The sequence below is a fragment of the Acomys minous genome (genome assembly GCF_964271855.1).
Source record: "Acomys minous genome assembly, chromosome: 16".
NCBI lineage: Eukaryota > Metazoa > Chordata > Mammalia > Rodentia > Muridae > Acomys > Acomys minous.
The window spans coordinates 23,495,331-23,516,330 of NC_140498.1; the positions used below are offsets into that span (position 1 = coordinate 23,495,331).

The following is a 21,000-nucleotide window of genomic DNA, read 5'->3' on the forward strand; positions in this document are numbered from 1 at the left end:
TAGTAAGTAAACTTCAAGGAAGTCATTTGCTATTTCAGTTTCCCTGTCAGATGTCCCTGTAGTAATTAGTCCTTTATATGATGTTGTGCATTTTCAAGTGTTCACAGTGGTTTACTGATGACAAGAGAGGTATGCTTCTGCTTTTTTCCCCCCCCCTTGGGATATTATCTGCGACAGTGAAATAAGAATGAAAACAAATGTTTGGTGGCTGGAACAAGAGTAAAAGCAGAGACATTGAGGATTTTCCCTGGGGAGTGAGATGGAGTTCTTCAATGAGGCACCGGCTGAGCATCCCTGCATTCAGAGTGTGTGAAGTGTCAAGCACTCCCTGAAGTAGCTTTTCCTTCAGAAGACAGCTTATAGCATTGTCCTTACTGGCCCATCCTTCTACTCCCTGCCACTGCAAAGTGCTTTTTTTCTTGCAAAGAAAATCTAAGAACATGGTATAAAATTGAAACTGCATTTGATTTAGGGATTTTCCTGAATTTTACTAATAATGTAGAAAAAGATAACACCAAAGACAAACCCACACAGGTAACATTTTTCAACCTATTTAAATTGTTTACACTTTTAAAGGAGAGGCAAAGCCTTGCCTGGCAAGGCTGCGTTGGCCTGAAACAAGTGCAGTCTGGGATTGCAGACGGGATCATCATAAGGTATCCAAAATTGTGGGAAGCAGTTTACAGTATGGGCCTCAAGACCTTCCCAAAGCTATGACAATCTTTCAGATGATGCTCCTGTGAGGTTCCCCAAGACAAAAAAGAGCAGTGACAAGAAGCACAGCCCTGGATGGTGCGGTCCTTTCATGATTCATTCCAGCACAAAGCACAGAACTTGAGTTATAGTGGAAACTTTGTGAAATGTTGATGAATAAGTAAGTAAATTTAGATACTGAAACCTCATATTTCCTTCCCAGACAGTTCACTAAAATGGCTAAAAGGGGAAAAATTGCATGTTTGGTGATGTTTATTAGGGGATTTATCATAACCGTAGAAAGAGTTGAATACGAGTTGCTTGAAAGTGGAAAATGTTGCAATCTTTCTAGAAACCCCAGTGAAGCATTGGGCCTGCGTAAACTAAATATATATTTTTCCCCACCCATAATTCTCTTTGAAAGTACAAAGACTGTTGCTGCTGAAATTAGAGGCTTTTCTCCAGCGTGGATGAAGTCGGAAGCAGGAGTGACCTGCCTGTGCCTAGCTGATATTCGAAGTGCAATGGGAGGGTACAAACGCCTCATGATTAGTTCATAAACAGTCGAGTCTTAAAGATGTACACACTGGGTAAAAAAATAGTTCAGCAAAGAGTCAGGGAGCTTCTATCTACCATAAGAAGCCCTGACAACTGTAGGAGACCATCAACTCATAGAGCTCAGAAGCGCAGACCAACTGTCATACTCACCTTCTCGGGTGGAGGAACAGACACAGAAACTTTGGGACTGTCCGTGAGAGCGACGGGTCTCTGGCTATTGCTGAGCTTTGCTTAGAGGTACTAGAACTCCAAAATTCTGCAGCCACCAAAGCCACTGGACTGACTGGCATTTTGGTTTCTGACTCTCAATTTTGGAGATTGAAACCAATGCATTACAGAAGGTGAGCTGTAAAGAGAAATATATTATTTAAGAAAAAGGGAAGAAAGCAGAAATCCTGTATAGCAAGAGTGAGTCCACTTGAGAGTAGGATCACATTGGAGCTTTCTGAATGGGTATACAGTGGGAGAGATCAGTTAGTCAGTCAGGTATTTTGCAAGGTGTTAGTTTCTGTCAAGTCCTCGGGTGTTGTTTCTATATGGGACTCCTCCAGAGGAGATGAGATAAGGACTCTACATCCCAGCATCCTTGGCATCAGGCCGGGACACAATCAAAGACATCATGGTCTCTTGTATGGGTGAGGCTACTGACAGGACCCAGCATGTTTCCAACTTATAGCCAAGGAAATGCTGTTCACTTTGGGGATTCTGTGACATAAGATACCTACCCAGTTTCTAGCTCTTGTTTTTACCAAAGTGGTACTAAGAAAAAAAATTTTTTTAAGGTCAAGCACAGGTTCTTCTTTTAAAAAATCACTTATGTTGGGGTCCTAGAGTTTTTGTCTCCCCACCCAGTGATAGAGGCACTGAAATAAACATTTTTATAGAAATAAGCTCCAATGTCATGAAATTCATCCCCTTATCAGGATATTTGTGATTTAAATATCATGAATTGAGTCCATAAATCACAGAGGAAGGAAAGACTGGTGCCTAGATCTGCTATTAAGAAACTCCAGGACCCACAGAGTATAAGAAGCATCAGCATCATTTGCAAGGTGCCATACTGCTGCTGGCAGGCACAGCACTTACCAGATGTTCCTGGAGTGAATTCAAATCAACTCTATGTCTCCGAGGGCCCTCACAGGATGCCAGAGTACAAGGAAGGACACTTTCAACAGATTGCTTGATAGATCTCATAGATCATGCATTTATTTATGACCTTTCTAGCAGGAAATGGAAACAGGAAGAGGAAGACTAGACTCCCATATCTTCCCTAGGGAATAAGAAATCCATCTTTGGAGTTTCTGTGTAGAAATAGGGCATATGGCCAAACAGAAAGAAGTTCCATACAGGATATTCCCAAATCAAAATATAGCCAGAAAAGAGTACCTGCTACAGCCTCCCACTAAGAGTTATCTGTAACTGAAGATATGTGTGCCAAGGTAGGTTTATTTCAAAACTAAGTTCCATCTTTAAGCATTTCCTGAAGTGCTTTGGTCTGTCGCTGGTACATTTGACAACATCTTCTTTTCTCTCATTCAGAAGGAAGTCCCATGTTGACTTTTCTGCTTTTGGTCACCATGTTTTATCACAGCAACAGAGAGGCAAACTAGAACATACCTTCTATATGATGTTGCCCTGAAGAAAAGCACCAAGCCACAGATACAATAGACACAGTGTCAAAGGAGAGGCATGGAAGAAACATGCAAATCAGGGCAGAAATCCTTGGTGAACTTGGTCCCGGGAGGCTCTTTCCTAAGGCTACACTGTTTAGAGCTTAGTGAACATTGGATGAATTCTCCGTGACAGATGGAATTTTTACTAATTTTGTGTGCATTTCACAGGACTATGAATTTCTTTACCTGGTATTTTTATGCAATTTGCACAAAAATACAGCCCAACTGAAACTACATTCTATCCTAAATTTCTATTCATCAAAAACACTTCTTTGCTTTTTCTCAGCACATTGGGATAACCCTGTTGAGATTTTTTTTTATCATTGAAGACCCATGTAATATTCCTGCCTCAGCTTCCTAAAAGGATCAATTGCTGTATCATTGCCATGACAATTAACTTCAGGCTACAGTTACTACGGATTAGCAGTCAGTGCCCCATTCTCACACAAGAATTACATTGTAGCAGTGGTGCTGACAAGATGAACAACCATGCCTGACTCTATGGTTCTGAAATAGCTATCTATTTGGTGCTCTGTACTTTAAAGTGGTTGTGATTGAATAGGAGACAACGGGCATTTGTGGGTTTAGGATTGAGAGCAGTGTTTTCAATTCAGCTCAATCAGATGTCTGGCAACAAGCACCTGTAATGTTTAAGTTTCCTGATGTCTTTCTTTCAAACTTGTTATTTCTTCTAAATCAAATGCTTACTTCAACAGAGCCTGGGAGAAAAAAACTGCATACACACACACACACACACACACACACTCAATGGGATCCTTCATAACAGGAAACTGCTATGAAAAGACACACAGAAAGTGTGCACAAAGTTGTAGAGTGGAAATGGCCTAGCTTCTCTCATGCTCGTTACACTGTTATGAGGACAGTAATGCAACCTCAATTGCACAATGTGTTCAAGAATGTTCTACTAAGTGAATTTTGTTGAAGCATCATAGCTGTTGGTTTGCAGAGTTTTGGGCCATATAAGGAAAATAGCAACTCCTGGACAGCAGTAATTTGTATCCTGACTCTATGTTTGTAAACACTATGGCATTGGGTAAATTTCACCTCTGAGATTGGTACTGGTCTCTCTATCCAACCAGAGCCCTATTGTTATTTTTATGAGCCTTCTTAATTCACACCTTAATATTCATGGAGCCTCTACTGTGTACCCAGTACTAAGGAAACCCTTGGTGATGCATGAATGAAACCACCAAAACTCAAGCTCCATTGTTCCCTTTAGAAATTATCTTCTAACAAGGGGAAACACTGGTGAATATAATTGTTCTGTCTTAGATGTTGAGCAAACCAACTACCCTTTGAGGCTTAAGTGAAAGAATCTAACACTTCTTGTCATGCTTGAATTGAACACTTCTGTTTTCACTTCTGGCTCTCAATTACTGCTTTTTCTATGCTCATGCTGTTTAAAGATCCTTTCCCTGATCAACTGATGTGTCCCGTATAGATAATAGAGTCCTCTATGCCTTAAGACCCATAGAGGATCACAACTAGGAGACTACGGATTAAGAATATTGTACTTTGTGGCCATAGATATAGATTTATCATATTATATACTATTTTATGCATTATATATTTTATACTATTATATTTATATATTATACACATACATTTTAAAAAATAATGTTCTTATTGTTAATATTAATATCTGAGGTTTTGAGATAACATCTACTGTGTGTGCTTGCCTGTCCTGGGACTTACCACATAGATCAGGATTGCCCAAGCTTACAGTGACCTTCCAGGTCAGCAAGAAGGAAAGACAGACTTAAGATGGTATAGGTTTTCATCAGCAGAGGCGGTGGTGGTGTGGTGGCAGTTCACCATAAGAACCAGTGTGTCCTACTTGCAAGTTTGAGTACTTATTAGGGCAGAAATAGAGAAGAACTGGGCAGGAGTGAGGCAGGAGTGGGGAAAGAGTGAAAAAGTTGCCTTCTTCACCCATATATGATCATTGCTAGTGATACCTGAGAATAGTCAGCTAAAGTATGTCAAACAGGCAGTAAACATCCTTCTGGGGCTGTCCATTATTGGAGGTCCCTAGAGCATGGCAATCAAGAATCTAGAGAAATATGTAACTTTACTTCCAGGAACCAAATCACCATGGTTACAAGACCTGTCACATTCAATGAAACTGGGGAAGCTTTATAAAATGGTGTGGGCCTGGCTAGCAAAAAAATAATTGAAAAATATTATTTTAAAGGTGCTTTCACTATAGTAAGACTGGAGCATGCCACCCCTATGTTTCTCATAGTTCATATACAAACACATTTATCTCCCAAAAAAGAAATCTGAAATTATTCTGAACTTAACCATTTCAGATAAAGGGTATTCATACACACAACACAACATGACACTTACACACACACACACACACACACACACCATACACACACACACACACACCATACACACACACACACACACACACATACACCATACACACACACACACACACATACACCACACACACACACACACACACACACACACACACGCGCACGCACCCCCCCACACACACACACATCCTATTTAGAAGTGTACGAGAAGTTGTAATTAAATTAACACGTTTTCTCATTTTGTTGTATTGTTCTTGATGCTGGGCTCTCCAAAGGGTTGGGTGAGCCCTCTGTTGATCTACTGCCACAACAGCATTTTTCACAACAGCCAATCACCTTGGCAAGCTTAGGTCCACAGAAGTTCCCCTGCAACGAAGGAATCCAGCCACGCTTGTGACTCTGCATCCTCACTGCACCATCCTTAGGGTGACCCAAGAGTCTCTCAAGTAGAGCTGAAACACAAAGAGCACAACTTGAGAGGAGGAGAGTAGAGGACAGCAAGGGCAGACAGCTCACATCTCAGCAGCTGTAGAATCTGAACTATGAAATGGCCCTTAAGTAAATGAGAGCCCTTTAGTAAGTAGTACGTGTGTCTCTGTTGGAAACTGAAGAGGCCCAGTTTCAAAAACTCATAGCTGCTTCTTACAAAGGCTGGGAGAGACCTCCTCCTTTTACCCTTCTGGCCTGTTGGAAAGATTTCTGATTAAGCTCTGGTTTCAGGATAAGTCCTAATACCCAATCAGCCAGTCTTTAACAGGCCCGGCACTAAGGATCACCATGAAATGACAGCATGTGCCCTCCGGAAATTACAGAGATAAGTGCAGTCTCATATCGTGCGGGGTCCCAGAGTCCCTGAGTACATTTGGAAATGTACACCATCCACCCACCGGCTCAAACTGTTTCCTCAGCACTTTACTAATGCGGTTTCCAAGGAAGGTCAGGGAGCCAAACTTATCACCCAGCAGCCAGGGTTGATAGTTCATATCTTGATCTTATCACCGAGCCTCTTTTCTCCATTCCAATTGCTTTTTGAGGGCTTAGAACTGCTCACTTGGAGGAAATATTTGCTGCTCACAGGAGGCAAAGTTTAAAAAAAAATCAAGTTGTGGAAGGTAGAAACAGTATGTTGAAAACAATGCTCCAGTTGACTCCTAAATGTAAGTTTAACCTGTCTTTTTCTGTCACAGCAGTATGACCTACTATTTTCCTTTTGTCTTTGCTTCCCTACTCTGATGCTTCAAAGGAAAGCCTGCTTTCAGACAGGTGTCTATCTGCAGAAACCTCTCTTTTGTCTTCGCCATCCAATCAAATGTAATTGACGGTGTGGGCATCTTGGCAGCTTTTACAGGAATTCTATGCTTGAAACAAGAGGCCACTGAAAGTAATGTAATGCAATTAGATGCTGGACAAGCATTCTCAAGGAAGTCTAATATGTCCTCAAATCACCCAGTTCAGAAGCACCATAGTATGTAACCTCATTAGCAGACACTGCTATTGACATTCTGATGGAAGCTGACTCCGTTGCGGTGAAGATTGTGGGCCTGGTAAGGAAGTCCATCAGCAAGGCTGGCCTCTGCCATTCTGCATGGCAGTAGTGTGCCACCTTGCACAGTTGTCTAACTAGAAATGTCTTCAGACATTGCCATGTTCCAACCATACCCAGTCACCTCTCTTTCACAGTCCAGAACCATCCATGTCAAGCTCAGGTCATATTTCCTTTTGTAGGTTACAGAGAGAATCAGAGTATAAAGTAGGGGCAAGAAATATCCAAATCATGAACTCTGGGGGAATTCTGCAGTGTTCACGCATGAGCTGATGGTTAAGCTGGTTGTTAAGTTCCAAGTAGGAGTTTAGTCTTAGCAAAAGTACATGAGGTGCCATTTCACCAAGAGTCTCAAGAACACCAGATATATGAGATACTAAGAGGTTTACTGAAGTCCCTCACGTCCCCAGCACCTGGGTATGAAGGTACATCCCACATACTTTATTTTTCCTTGGAATGCTGCAGTCCTGGTGGTAAAATCACATTCCTGACACATAGTATGAACCCTAAAGAGAAAGAAGGAAAAGAGGCTCTCAGGAATATCCCCGACCATGCAGGGCTAACACCAGGTGCCATGCTATAAAATGCCAGCTCTGTTCCACACTCCATTCATGCTCTCAGTCTTCAAAGTCTGTGGCCTATCATCCTGACAAGTTGTTTTGCTGTTCTGTGCTTGCTTTTCACTGCCAAGGTAAAGATCTGAACAGTACATACTTTATGGAATTACAGGAAGGTTAAGTAAACTAATGTGTGACAAGTAGGAACCTGTTGCATTAGATGATTAATCAAAATCAGCCCATTTGTTACCAGCACATTATAGCAACAATGTTAAAAATGATTTATTTTGGCCCCTTGAGCTCAGAAAGGTGGGGGGGGGGTAATCATCCAATGACATATTGTTGCACAGAAAAGGCTCTGTTCTGTTATTCCCCCTTCCTACCTCTTTCTCCCTCTTTCCTTTCCTTTATTTCTTTGTTACTCCCTCTTTCTAGAGAGGATCTCCCAGTCTCTCAGTAGCTGAGGATGACTTTGTATTTGTGATCCCTCTGTCTCTACCTCCCAAGCAGAGGGTTATATAGATTTATGCACAACTAGGCATCATCGAATCCAGGACCTTATGCATATTAAGCAAATATTCTACCAAATGGACACATCACCTGTCCCCATTGTCATATTTCAAGACATTTAAAAATGGTGTATTACATTTATGTTGGGCAAGAGCCACATGCCATGGTGTGGATGTGGAGGCAGAGGACAGCCTGCGGGCGTTGGTTCTTTCTCTTTATCTTATGGATCCCAGGGATCTTGAGGCTTGTGCCTTTCCTTGCTGAGCCATCTCCTGTCCTTTAACTCTAGCCTTGAGAGTAAAAAACCCATCTTTCATTCCCATACTCAATTTCTATTCCATTTCCCCTGAGCAGAGACAAGGCATTCCATAGAATTATTGAGTACCTTTGTCTATTATCTTCTAAAATATATATTGTTTTGTTTGTGCCTACCCTCAATCTGCAATGTTGACACCGCACTATATGTGATGTTTCCTCGTTTTTCACAGAGCCTGATCCTGCAGGCTCTCGCACACTTAGAATCATCACACTGTTGTATTCTATAGTTCTCCATGGCTAGAGCCACCGGGAATGCCCTCATTCATGGGCCCTGACAAAACAGGTGTGAGGATGCATTTAGACAACTACTGTTCTCACATTGCTCTCAAGTAAGAAAGCATTCCGAAGCTCTGATCCTGGGGTATCAAAACCACTGTTTCTTGTAGATATGCTCCCCAACCACATCAGTATGCCAAGATGATATACAACAGCAAGTAGACTTATTTACCGCATATTTGCCTCTTTACAAGCTAGACACTACGCTAGGTAGCTATGTATCAAAGACCGCACTTGGGTCCAGCCATATAAGAGAAAGACCCACAGGATGCAGAAGATAGCTTTCTTTGTGGTTATGATGTTTTTAATAAGTAAGATACACAGGAAATGAAATGGAGGAATTTGGCCTTTTCTCAGGGAAGTCACACAAAGTGCTTCATCCCCCAGCTCTTAGGCGTGATGTTATCTATGAAATGTTGCCTGCCCGGAAGAATTTGCTCTTAGTGTCTCTGGTTATCTGGGCAAGGTATGCCTGAGACAAACCTGGAGATTTGCAGAAGGAAAGTAGACATAGAGCAATAATGCCCATTGTTTGTGTATGCAGTAGAAGAATAACCATTCTCCGCAGCTCTCACAATGGCATATACTTCCTAAAAATGTAAGTTTCTAAGCTGTATATGGAGGCATCCTGATAAGGATGACTCTCAAAGAGCAGCAGCCAGCCACGTCCCCCGTGCTCAGTGTTCACTGCACATTGTATTTTTTTTTATATATATACAGAAGAGCAGATAATATTCTTATTTCAAAATGAGGAAAGTGAATCTCTGAGAGGTTAGGTAAGGTGCTCCCAATCTCAGAGCACCGAAGAAAGAGAGCCGGGATGCAGCCAGGCTTCTGAGAAGACAGCTTTGTAAAAACTGCTTTCATCTCGACATCTCCTCTGCACTGAATCTCAACTCCAGCTCCTCCCCAGTAATTAGACATACACTATTGGATAATCTCAACGCTCCTGGCTGAAAATAACTTGACCTGTCATTTTCTAATTTTAGAAGCAGTTTCTAAGAAAAACCTTAGCGGACCCAGTTGACATAAGTGTAGAGTGTGACTGCTGTCATTGAGAGCAACGGATATTTTCCTTAAATGAGTTGGATGACGGCTATTTTTTTTTTTTACCACAAAGGAAATTGATTTTCTATATCTTACTTAACTGGATCTAGTGGGATAAGCCTGTAATCCCATCTACTCAGAAGGCTGAAGTAGGAAAATGGAGAGTTACATGTCCAAATGAGATATAAGCAAGACCAGCCTAAGTTACTTATCTAGGCTCTGTTACACAAAGTTTTAAAGATATATGCAGGAGGCTATAGCTCAGTGACAGAGTATTTATTTAGCATGTGTAGGATACTAGGTTAAACATCCAGCACTATAAAAGAGGTATATGTTTAGATATAGTAACTATTATATGTACATATATATATATAAATGTAAATGTAAAGTTGGAGTAATAGTTATTTCTTACTGACAAAAAAGAGATACCCTATGCACTGAGTATGGTATATGCAGGCTCCCCATCATAAAGACATTGGTATTTGGTATTAACAGATGCTAAATGCCACATGTTATCCTGCTATCCGAAAATACTGCCCCAAGTGAAGCAGGTTTGGTAAAGAAGCCATCCGATGCCACAGTGGTGGCTGAAACTCCATGATGTCCCTCTACACCACTGGTTCGATGAGCCTTTGCCAGTCCTCTTTGAGGCTGACTCTTGTTCCCAAAAGGGAGGATTTCAGTTCTGATCCACAGCTGCAGAGTACTGTTATGAAAACAAAACAAAACAAAACAAAAAAGGCAGCAAGTGTAAAACTACTGAGAGCAAATGGTAGGGAACCACTGTCATTTAATGCTCCTTCGGCTCCTGTTTTGGCACAAAAGTCTCTCATCCCTGGGAAATGAAGATTCTGGGAGCTGGCTGTTCCCGACATGAACCCTTCTGAGAATGCTAGAAGTGTAAACTTTAAGTTAGTTTTTCTCTGTGGGTTTCAAACTTTTCCCTTCATACAAGCCCCTCCCACAAAAATATCCCTCGTCGTGATTGCAAGAAGACAGTAGCTTCCTTGACCTTATTGTCTCAGAATATGAAATGGCCTAGGAGAGAAACTGAGTGTAGTCATTCATTTCTCACTACTATAATAAAACACGGGAGGCTGTTCATTTATCAAGAAGAGATTTGTTTGACTTAAAGTTGGGGAGGGTCAGAAGTCCAGTAGCATTAGCACAAGGTGTGGACTGTAGCAAGGACCCCTTTTGCCTGGATTCCTTCTTGCAGATGCAACCGCAGTGGCCAGACAATGAGAAGGAGCAATCCTGAGGCAAGATGTAAATCAAATCAAATGGAAGTGGCTGTGTTACCTTGAACTAGATTTGTCCCTTAAGTATCCCATCATCTCTAAGCATCACTTCACTGCCGACCAGGTACCAACTTTCCTTGAGACCTTAGGGAGTGTATTCAACTATATCCAAACCACAGTTTTGAGAGCCCCAGGATCAAATTCCATTGTCTGCAATTGGCATCGCTTACATAGCATGTCTGGCCAGGAAACAGTCCCTGTTACCGGGAATTGCCAGATCCTCCGTGGCTGTACCTGGGCCACAAGCCACCCTTGCCTCTGAGACTGTGAGAGCCGCCTACGAAGGCAGAGTGAAGGGCGTGGTCTCTAAGTGGCTAATGAAAGAATACTGCTACTGTGGATGGTCTGAAAGAACAGTGGCATCTGCGCACTGGTGTGTGGGTGTGTGCATGTGGGTGAGGGTGGGTGGGGTGGGTGTGGGGTGGGTGTGGAGGTGTGTGGGAGGAGGTGGGTTATGACTGAAGCATCCAAGATCTAAGAAAGCCGTATTTCACAATCTGTCTATAAGAGATGAATTGAGATAATTTTTTTTCTGAATATTTTGGAGTTCAGAAGGGAGTGGCAGCTCTTCGCAGACACACCCTGTGACCCTGGGCAGCTGGAAAGCACCATTCGTTAGTGAGGAACTCCTTCCCCTGCCCCCCTACTGGAGGCTTTCTTTTGCAGTTCTTGTCATATTGGCCTACTTAGGAGAGGGTAACCACATCAGGTAATTACAGAGATAGCTTTTAATTAGTTTGGGTTTCAAATCAAGGTATTTGCTGCAAGCCTGGTGGGCCATGCTGATGGACATTAATGAATGACAGTGTGTGATTAAAACATCTGTCACTGTCAAGCAGGGTCGATTTGGGGTGGTGATTGGCCCATCCCTGGGAATGGGATGATGGCCACAGAAAGCCAAATTAGCCAAACTTAATGTTTGCCTAATCATTAGGCGACTGAGCTGACAGTGATTGGTCTCAAGCACGCACCAATGAGCAGTAATGAAGATGCTACCAGATCATCGGTTTGGCATAGGTTTTGCAGGCTAATTAGCTAAACAAAAAATGTTAATTTAATCAAAGGAACACGGATTCATTAAAGGTGTATCGGAGAGCTGGAGGAGAAAATTGGCTCAGCCACTGAGGAGCGGGGATTAGAGATGCCAAGCAAGTTATCACGACCGAAGGAAACCAGTCTTCCACGTACACAGTTTCATTATACTTAAGCATGCCGCGTGCTTGGTTTTCTTCAGATCTGGTTATTGTAAAAGACAGATCATCTACAGACGAATAGAGAATGAAAGCAAATGGTTATCTTGTTTGATCCCCCACAGGACTAATTAATTACTCTAGGAGTATTCTTTGATTCAAATTCATGGGCTGGTAGAATAGAAGCAATTTTTGGAGATTGCCTAATTCTGCCATTATATATATATATATATATATATATATATATATATATATATATATATATTTAACATTTGTTTTAATTTTGATCGTGTATATGTGTGTATGAGTACTGTAAGTGAGCACAGGCTTCCACAGAGCCCACATGCTCTGGAGTCTCTGGAACCTGAGTTATAGGCAGTTGTGAGCCACCAGATGTCCATCCTCGGCAAGAGCAGCACATGGCTCTTTACCACTGAGCATCTCTCCAGCCTGTGGCGTAGAGTGAGTGGCTGGATCAGCTGATCTTGACCGCATGACTTAGTACATGTCACTCTGTGCCTTACACTCAAAAGTCTCTGCATAGTAGCTCGTACGTTAGCTACTGCTATGGCATTTTGCCCTCTTGCTACCAGGCTGTGGACACCCTAAGGCACTTATTACAGAGACACTTATCTCTAAATCTTATAATCCATCCGTGCTTGTTATTGTGAAGAAAGTGAAAATCTGTACCGGTGGACAACAAGATTTATCAAGTACTTGGCAAGAAATCATACCTTCAGGAGTGTCAGGGGTACCAGTGTTTATCAGCTCTTGCCATACATAAATGACTCAAATTATTCTCTTGTCTACTCTTGACTATCCATTTGCACGTGATATGGGGAAATAAGCATTTTTTTTTTTGCAAGCTCTGTGGCCCATGGCTGGCAGAAGTCCCAGAATCCAAACTTTCTGACCCTCGTGGGTTACTAGCCACTTTTTAAATTGACCTGTTTGTCTATTCATTTGTGAATTCCACAAATAACGTGTGAAGAGAGATTGGAACAGGATCATTGTCTGGCAGGCTTCTGAATCAGTCCCTCTCAGTTAGAAAGGGCAGACACTTGTGGATGCCAGTAATTGTTCATTGCTATATTTTGCCCAAAACGCCTCTTTCTTCATTTGCAAGTTAATGAAATCCTGTTCATCTGTGAAAGCTCATGTTGGAGATTCTTCATGCTAGGTAGCTCTCCCTGCCCCCAGACCAGCTCAGGACAGCATAAGGGTGGTGCTAGGTCTCCATTTCCCATGGAAGCTTGCATTCTGGTTTAAAACAGCCAGGTGCAATGGTGGCTCACTTGAGTCTTGAATACTTCTGCAGCTAAAGCATGAGGTTCCACTGAGCCCCGGGGTTTGGGGCCAGCCTGGACAGCGTCATGAAGCACCTACCTGTCAAACGAGAATTCATAACGTGTTTGATGTACTTGTCTCTCTTTCTAGACCCATTTCTTAAAGAGATGTCTAACCACTGCACACATTTAAATCACACAAATCCTTAATTAAAAGCCTGAATCACAGGCTGGGCATGGTAACACATGGCGTCAATCCTAATCCTCAGGAGGCAGAGTTAGGTGGACCTCTTTGAGTTCTAGGTCAGCATGTCTGCATAGCGAGTTCAGTGCCAGACTAACAGTGAGCTCCAACAATAGCAATAAAAAGATCTGCACCGCTTCTTCATGCCCCATATTTCATCAAGGAAGACAAGGAGACAAAGAAATTTATACCCCTACATTATAAGGTTTCAAAACTCTACTGTGTTTTCCGGTAAGGGAGGGATGGACAGGCTCATGGTGATTATTCAATACGTCTTTTCTATGCCATGTCAAGATCAGTCATCAAGTCATATAGTAGAGATATTGTGAAGGAATTTAAAGCCCTTGATTTCCTAGTATAGGATCCCATTTCTTAGCACTAGCGCTACAGGTATTGAGAAGCAATGCTATTTTGGAAGTTTAAAGGGTCTATGAGGATCCCCTCAGTCTATTGATGAAATGGAAAGAGATGAGATATGTCTGTGGATACTAATGATATTACCGCATAGGGACAGAGTCGATGCCATCATATCCCCTTTACACCAGGCCCCTCCACAGTAGTTATGTTGCTATAGTAATCCTTAAGGGAATGTCTGAACTTTCTGGCTTTTTAGGATATTAATTTACTATAATTGATGCAAATTCATGACGTATTTCTACAGTACTGTATGCTAGTTCAATACTCTACGAGTTGACCTATTTGTCTATTCACTCATGAACATAATGGTGTGTAATGATCAATTAAGTGCAATTGCTGATTATTTTGTTGGGTAGAAAAACTTTAAGAACTTTTTTACTTGTTCTTCATAAAATACATACTCAAAACCTATTAGTTCAAGTGTAACTCAACACTTACTCTTCCCCTTATCCTCTTTCAGAGCAAAGCAATGTAACTAAATCAAATATTCAGTGCTATGGCTTGAATGTGAAGTATCTCCCACAGACTCAGGTTTCGAACACTTAGTCTCTAGCTAGTGGTGGACTCTCAAGAAACCTCGGGAAGTGGAGCCCAGGTTACTAGAGCATGTCTTTTCATGAAATGTCTCGCTCCCTTCTCATACTCTCTGTGCACCATAACATAAAGAGTCGCTGTCCACGCACATTCCTGCCATCACCATGTGCCACCAATATCACGCGTGGTGGCCAGCGTGCAATCGACGGAAGCCTCTGAAGACTCAAGGAAAGTCCATTCTGACGTTTTCCCAAGAATGAGCTTTTAAAGACACAGGGGATTCACCTTAATAGTCGTTGTCCTGGAATAGCAGGTTAGATGTACTAATACTTATTTTAAATTGCAAGCTAGCATTAGACTTCGGGAGATGACCCAGTGGACAAAAGTGCTTGTTGTGCTAATGTGGGCACTGACTTCAGATCCACAGGCCCCATGTAAATGCAGAACTGTTACCCCAGAAGGAAGAGTAAGAAGATGCTGGGTAGCTCTGAGTTCAAGTGAGAGGCCCTGCCTCAATATATAACATGCAGAGTGATTGATAAATACATCCCATATAACCTCTGACCTTCACATGCATGTATACACACATACATGTGTGTATGTATACACAGACAGACAGGTATACATATACATACACACCACACAAACTCCAAAATAAACTTAAAATATTTTAATGCTACCCTTTTAAATATAAGTCACCTCTTATGTAATCAAGGGTGCAACACAGCATGCTCTGGGGTACAGCTTCCTCATTACTTTGGCTGGGCTCTCATCTTCCCACAACATCCCAAAGGCGTGTGTTCATTGCATTTCAAAGGAATATTCTGGTGGCCTACATTAGAGGGAAATAAAGATGCTATACAAACATTTTCTAATTCCTCTAAAGTTTTGACTCTGGGAAACCATTTTTGATGATCTTCTATGTCAAGGTCCTGCTTGGAGCTATTTGGTTATTTTTAAAGAAGGTCAGTACTGCACAAAGGGCTAAGATGGAAATTAAGGTTCCTATGTACATTTGGCAGATTTTATAGCACACAATAGCAGCTCCAGTGTGGTGGCTAAAGAGTGGAGACAGGATGCCTCAGCACCTAAACATTACGTTGTTTTCAAGACAACACTGCCCTGGTAACAGACAGAAATGACTGCTTTTTACCAACCAGTATAGGGAATCACAATCTGATGCTAGTTGTTTCGATTTAGGCTAAGATTGGAGGTGGTAATTCAGGGGAAATAAAGCAGAGATGGCTTTACACCATTCTTTTGGAGGAGGAAGAGTTTATACACACGTACACGCATGTACATATATATATATCTGTCTATATGGGTGGGGTGAGTTGTTTGAATGAGAGCTTGGATGACCAAGAAGAGATCCCAAAGGTGATCCTTCAGTGTACTCTCTAGACAGTGTATTGGGCAGGCTGCATGTGGACCCTGGAACCAGTCCCACAATGGCTTGGGAGTCCAAGATAGCCCCATGGGTTTGGAATTAGTAGAGCATATTTGTAAGACCTGGAGGCAGTGGGAAATCAAACATTTTTTGGAAAACCATAAATGAGTTAGTATAATAGTCAAGCAAACTGTGACTTGGCCTCTCAAAGGAGGCTTGTAGAAATAACCTGGAAAAAAAATCCCCACTGCCTCTCTAGCAGTTTCACCATATGCTCCTGCTTTGAGAGCTGGCATTCTCTGGCAGCCAGTGGCGCCCAAGCATCTACTAGGCTGTGCAAAGGACTCAGGCTCCTTTTCCTGTGTGCTTTCAGATTGCCAGTTTTCAGCAGGGCAAATGGCCTGCGGGACGGCCAGTAACGATGGAAGGGTCTCTTTGATAAGGTTGTTTCGGTGCACAGCAGCAAGGAGTGCGTAACTAAAGAGGGGTTTATGTTCGTAATGCAAGGAAGGAAACCACACTCCAGCCCCCCGCCTCTCCCAGAAGCCTTCACCTGTGCCAGGTCCCACTGTGTCCTCTCTCATTTATAAAATTATGCAGCACATAAAGTCAGCTGAGGTATTCAGTCATAAGATATTGTCTACCTCCCTTTTCTTCTTTCCTTCCCTTCCCTCCCCAAGCTAATGGTGGGCCATTTGCTACATTTTGTAGTCAATCTTCTGTGGGCACTCTACCACCTGGTTTAAGTGTGGCCATGATGGCCACATAGGCTAACAAGAATAGTAGCTGCAGTGGGGATCATAACAATCGCTACGGTGACTAGAATGGGTTGAATATATTTGGAGTGGCAGACCTTGCTTAAACTTTCTCAGAAGGAAGCCTTTTAATTTCTGAATGGCTCCAAGGGAGTGATTGTAGCTTCACGCACTTGCGCAATTGTGGGGATATTGAAGGCATGAGATTTGAAGACCATGATGCGACTGAGAGCATGTGCTCAAGTCTCGGCCTCGTTCTTCATAGACCTGATTCCTAACCTGTGAAATTATTTCTTTGGCTGTGAAAAGTCAGGAGTGACATCCAGTCATTATAGAAGGGTCACACTTTGCTGGAGCTGTGCCAAGTACCTTTGAATGACAGTCCTATCTAACGCAGTAAGAGGTACGCTGTCTCCGGCACACTCTACTGTGGCTCCATTTGAGGAAACTGAAGTTGAAAATGGCTGTTAATTGATCACTGTCGTGCAGAAAGCAATCCCAGTTCCTGCTCAGGAACCTGCTCTCTGCATCATGTGTTGTTTGGCACCCTTGATATTTATTTGGATCTTAACAAATGCTATTTATCTAAAATATCCTTCTTATGCAAACTTAATCATTCCCTAATAGAGCTCCAAGCTGTCTTCTTTCTTTCTGTCTGTCTTTGTTTCTTTCTTTGTTTGTTGGTTGGTTTATTTTACTTACTAAGATAGTGTTTCTCAGTCTTTTTCAAAACTAAGATTTTTATGTATGTGTATTTTGCCTACATGTCCATCTTTGCACATCTACGTGTCCATCTCTGCCCATGAAGGCCAGAAAAGGGCATCAGATCCCCCTGGAACTGAAGTTACAGAGAGTTGTTAGCCAACCTGCGGTGGTTTGGAATCTAACCCAGATCCTCCGTAAGAGTAGCAAATGACCTTAACCACCAAGACATCTTTTGAGTCCCTGTGATGATGGTGATGGTAGTAGTGATGATATTTGTTTGTTAAGAATCTAACTCATGGCCTCATATAAACTAAAGAAGCACTGAAATCGTAAACTGCACATTCAGCCCTAAGGATAGTATGTCCCTATCTATTTTTATTATCATCCCCATCACCATTAATACCATTATTACCAACATCACACATCAGGTTCTGTGTGAGTGATATTTAATAAAATAATTCCTGCCTTAGTTTGTTTTCTTGTTCCTGTGACAAAATACCCTGACTAAAGCAACTTAAGGGAGAAGAGAGATACAGTGCCTCATAGTGAGGAAGACAAGACAGCAGGATGTTGAAGGAAATGATTACATAGCATCCACAGGGTGGAGCAAGAACAGTGAGTGTTATGCTTGTGTTTAGCTCATTTCTCCATTTATGCAGCCCAGGACAGCATCCAGGGGATGATGCCACACCCCAAGTGGCAGTTCTTCCCACACCAATTAACATAACCAAGCTAATCCCCCCCAAGCATATCCAGAGGGCCTTTCTTCAGGTTATTATAGATTCTGTCAAGTTGGTAAGCACAAAAATTGCCCTCCACATATGCTTATGTACCTTGCATGTATGTTTTATGCACAAATGAAATGAAACACTCTAACCATAAATAAGCAGTGTTCAGCACACAGAAGTGAGAAGGAATGGTTGAGTCTTTATATAATCCAGTTTTTAAAGATGCTTTGCCATATACTACTAAAAACAACCAGCTAACGTGTTAACCAAAGGTAAGAGTGGGTGGTGCATGATGCTCCTCTTGGTCCACTTGATGTTTGTGCCTTATTTAACATTTTTACCTGATAGTATCAGACTGCCCTGGGGAAAGATAGAACTCAGGAAGGCTTACCCTCTGGTGTTTTTACTCTCCTTTGACGCTCAGAACTCATGAGAAACCCATTCAGTAGAATTTCAGTACATGTTTTTAATGGAGGTTAAATTTTACATTGTATACAAAATAAACATTTTAAAGTAAACTATTTCATACCATTAAATATGTTTAGGATGTTGTCTGGCTCCTGTTTCTAATTCCATAGCATTTTTATCACCTCTAAACGAAAGGTCATGTCCACCAGGCAGACTTTCCCTCTCTTCTCCCTTCAGCCATTGGCAACTACCACGTGGAGCCAAGTCTCATGGATTTACATAGTCCAAATATCTTTGGTAGTTGGAAGCATGTAGTCTGTAGCATCTTTGTTGATCCTGTCTTCTTTAACTTGTTGTAATGGTTCACTCATCTATACCAAATTTCCTCATTAATATTCCTTTGCATGACTGAACCTGCAGTTCATCTGTCAATAATGTACATTGATTTCTAGACTACTATGTGCAACGCTGGTGTGGAAGTCTGTGTGCGAAGTTGCATGTAGACAAATATTTTCAGTCCCATGCTGAGGCATAGAGTTTCTCTTTGTTTAACCTAGTAAGGAACTGCCAACCTGCTTCCCATCGGGCAGTCCTGTTTTGCACTCATTCCAGAGTCACAAAAGGGCTCCAGTTGTTTCACACCCTCACTGGCAGCACTTATAATACATCATCACCATTGTCATCATCATAATGTGAAATAATATTTTGCATTTCTGTAAAGATTAATACTTTTGAGCATCATTTCATTTTTGATATATTGTCTTTGACTAAATGCCGTTTTAAATAATTTTCAAGTTTCAAGAGCTCTTTATATATTCTGGACACTAGATATATATGATATATATATATATATATATATATATATATATATATATATATATATATATATATATATAAAATATTTGCCCTTATTCATGAGTTGCCTTTCTATGTTGCTTTAGTGCAGTGTCTTGATAAACAGCTCATGCTAGTCTCCAGCTTATAATCTGCATCCATGTACTGGCTACTGCATTCAGATTCTTTACAATTCATTGATGATTCTCTTTAGTATTTACTCATTCTTATTTTATTCCTATGAGAATTTTGTCTGCATTTATCAGTGATGTGTGAGCCTAGTTCCTGGTAGGGGAAGAGGAAGAATTTAGAACCCCCAGAACGAGGGGTACAGATGGTTGGGAATGACCATTTGGGTGCTGGGAATTGAACTTGTGTCCTCTGGAGGAACAGCAAGTGTTCTTAACCTCTGAGCCATGTCTAGTTCCAGGTGATGTTCTTTAAAATGTATTTGTATTTTGTTTGGCTAAAGGAAAATTCATTGAGATCCTTCCCTTTAGTTTTGTCCTTTTGTTGTCATATCCATTTTAGTGGGTTTGTAAAGTTGTTAACTTAAAGTTTTAAGAGTCAGTGCAGTGGTTTCTGGCCCTGTGATAGATCAGACGAAGCAATTTTAGGTGAGCCTGGCTCTGAGGAATTTCTTTAAGGCTGAGCTCTTCACCTCAAGGGCATGGGAAGCACACCTCTATCAGGTGTAGCACACTGGACACAGGAATTTGTGGCTTTGAAAGCAAACAGACTTCAGCTTAAATCTAGCCTGCCCTGCAAGTGGCATGTCCTGGAGTGAGCTCCTGAACCTCTTGCAGTTCCTTCTTCTGTGAAGGCAATGATTATCTTGCTTATGGGGATATCTCATTAATGCATCTATAAAGCACATGGTATATAGTGCACGCTTGAAAGCGGCATCATCGTCGTCAACGTTATTCTTTACTAATCAGTAGATATAGTAAAGAATTAGGAATGTGTAACCATGTCCACATTGAGTAGTTCTGCACTATCTAAGTGGTTCTTCTCTTTTAGTGTGACTAATGCAAAGATGATTGCCCAGAAAAATCTGGGTGTTTTTTTGTTTGTTTGTTTTCAATCAAAATTCACCATTAAGATGCAGTTCTGTGTGTTCTTGTTCACCTGCAGAAGTATAGGGCAATTCTGCCTGGAGATGCGCTTGATACGCAGACAACGCTGTTTCTTACTTCAACTCTCTTCACTTTGCAGAGTCATGCTGTTGTCACTCTTTGTGCTGCTAACTTCAGGTACTTCCTGGGTGCCACAGTGGTTTTCAGTACCAGGGTTGACGTAGTTGATTTGGATGGAAGGAATGTTTAAATGTGTGCACCGTTCTGAGAGATGTTTCCGGTGTACTAGCTCAAATCTTCCACATTGGGAGGTAGCTAGCCCTTGCTGGAGAACAGGAAGCACGTGCCACCTGTAAGTCATCTAGGCCTCAAATGGTGTACTTTCTTCAGTAGAAGTAACAGCTTAACAGGGGGCACCGAGAGAAAAACAGTGGGGCTCTCTCATCGTGAGGCAGCAGGGTTGCTTTTCCGGCTGGAAAATTGTATGCTGTTTCTCTGGGTTCTCTCCGATGATGAAATAGACCCAGATTGCTTCAGTGTGAGTGTGTTGGGGTTAACAATTCTCCAGAAGCAGTCCTAACTTTAGGCGTCTATGAGCAGTGGCCTGGA

At 41.8% G+C, this 21,000-nt stretch overlaps 1 protein-coding gene and 1 long non-coding RNA gene across 4 annotated transcripts in view; one reads left to right on the forward strand and one right to left on the reverse strand.

Annotated features, from left to right (window-relative positions):
- LOC311585807 overlaps positions 1 to 21,000 on the reverse strand; it is a 948,711-nt gene that overhangs the window by 749,707 nt on the left and 178,004 nt on the right. The window lies entirely within an intron of this gene.
- The window catches only part of SGCD (sarcoglycan delta), a 916,564-nt gene that overhangs the window by 625,145 nt on the left and 270,419 nt on the right, over positions 1 to 21,000 (forward strand). The window lies entirely within an intron of this gene.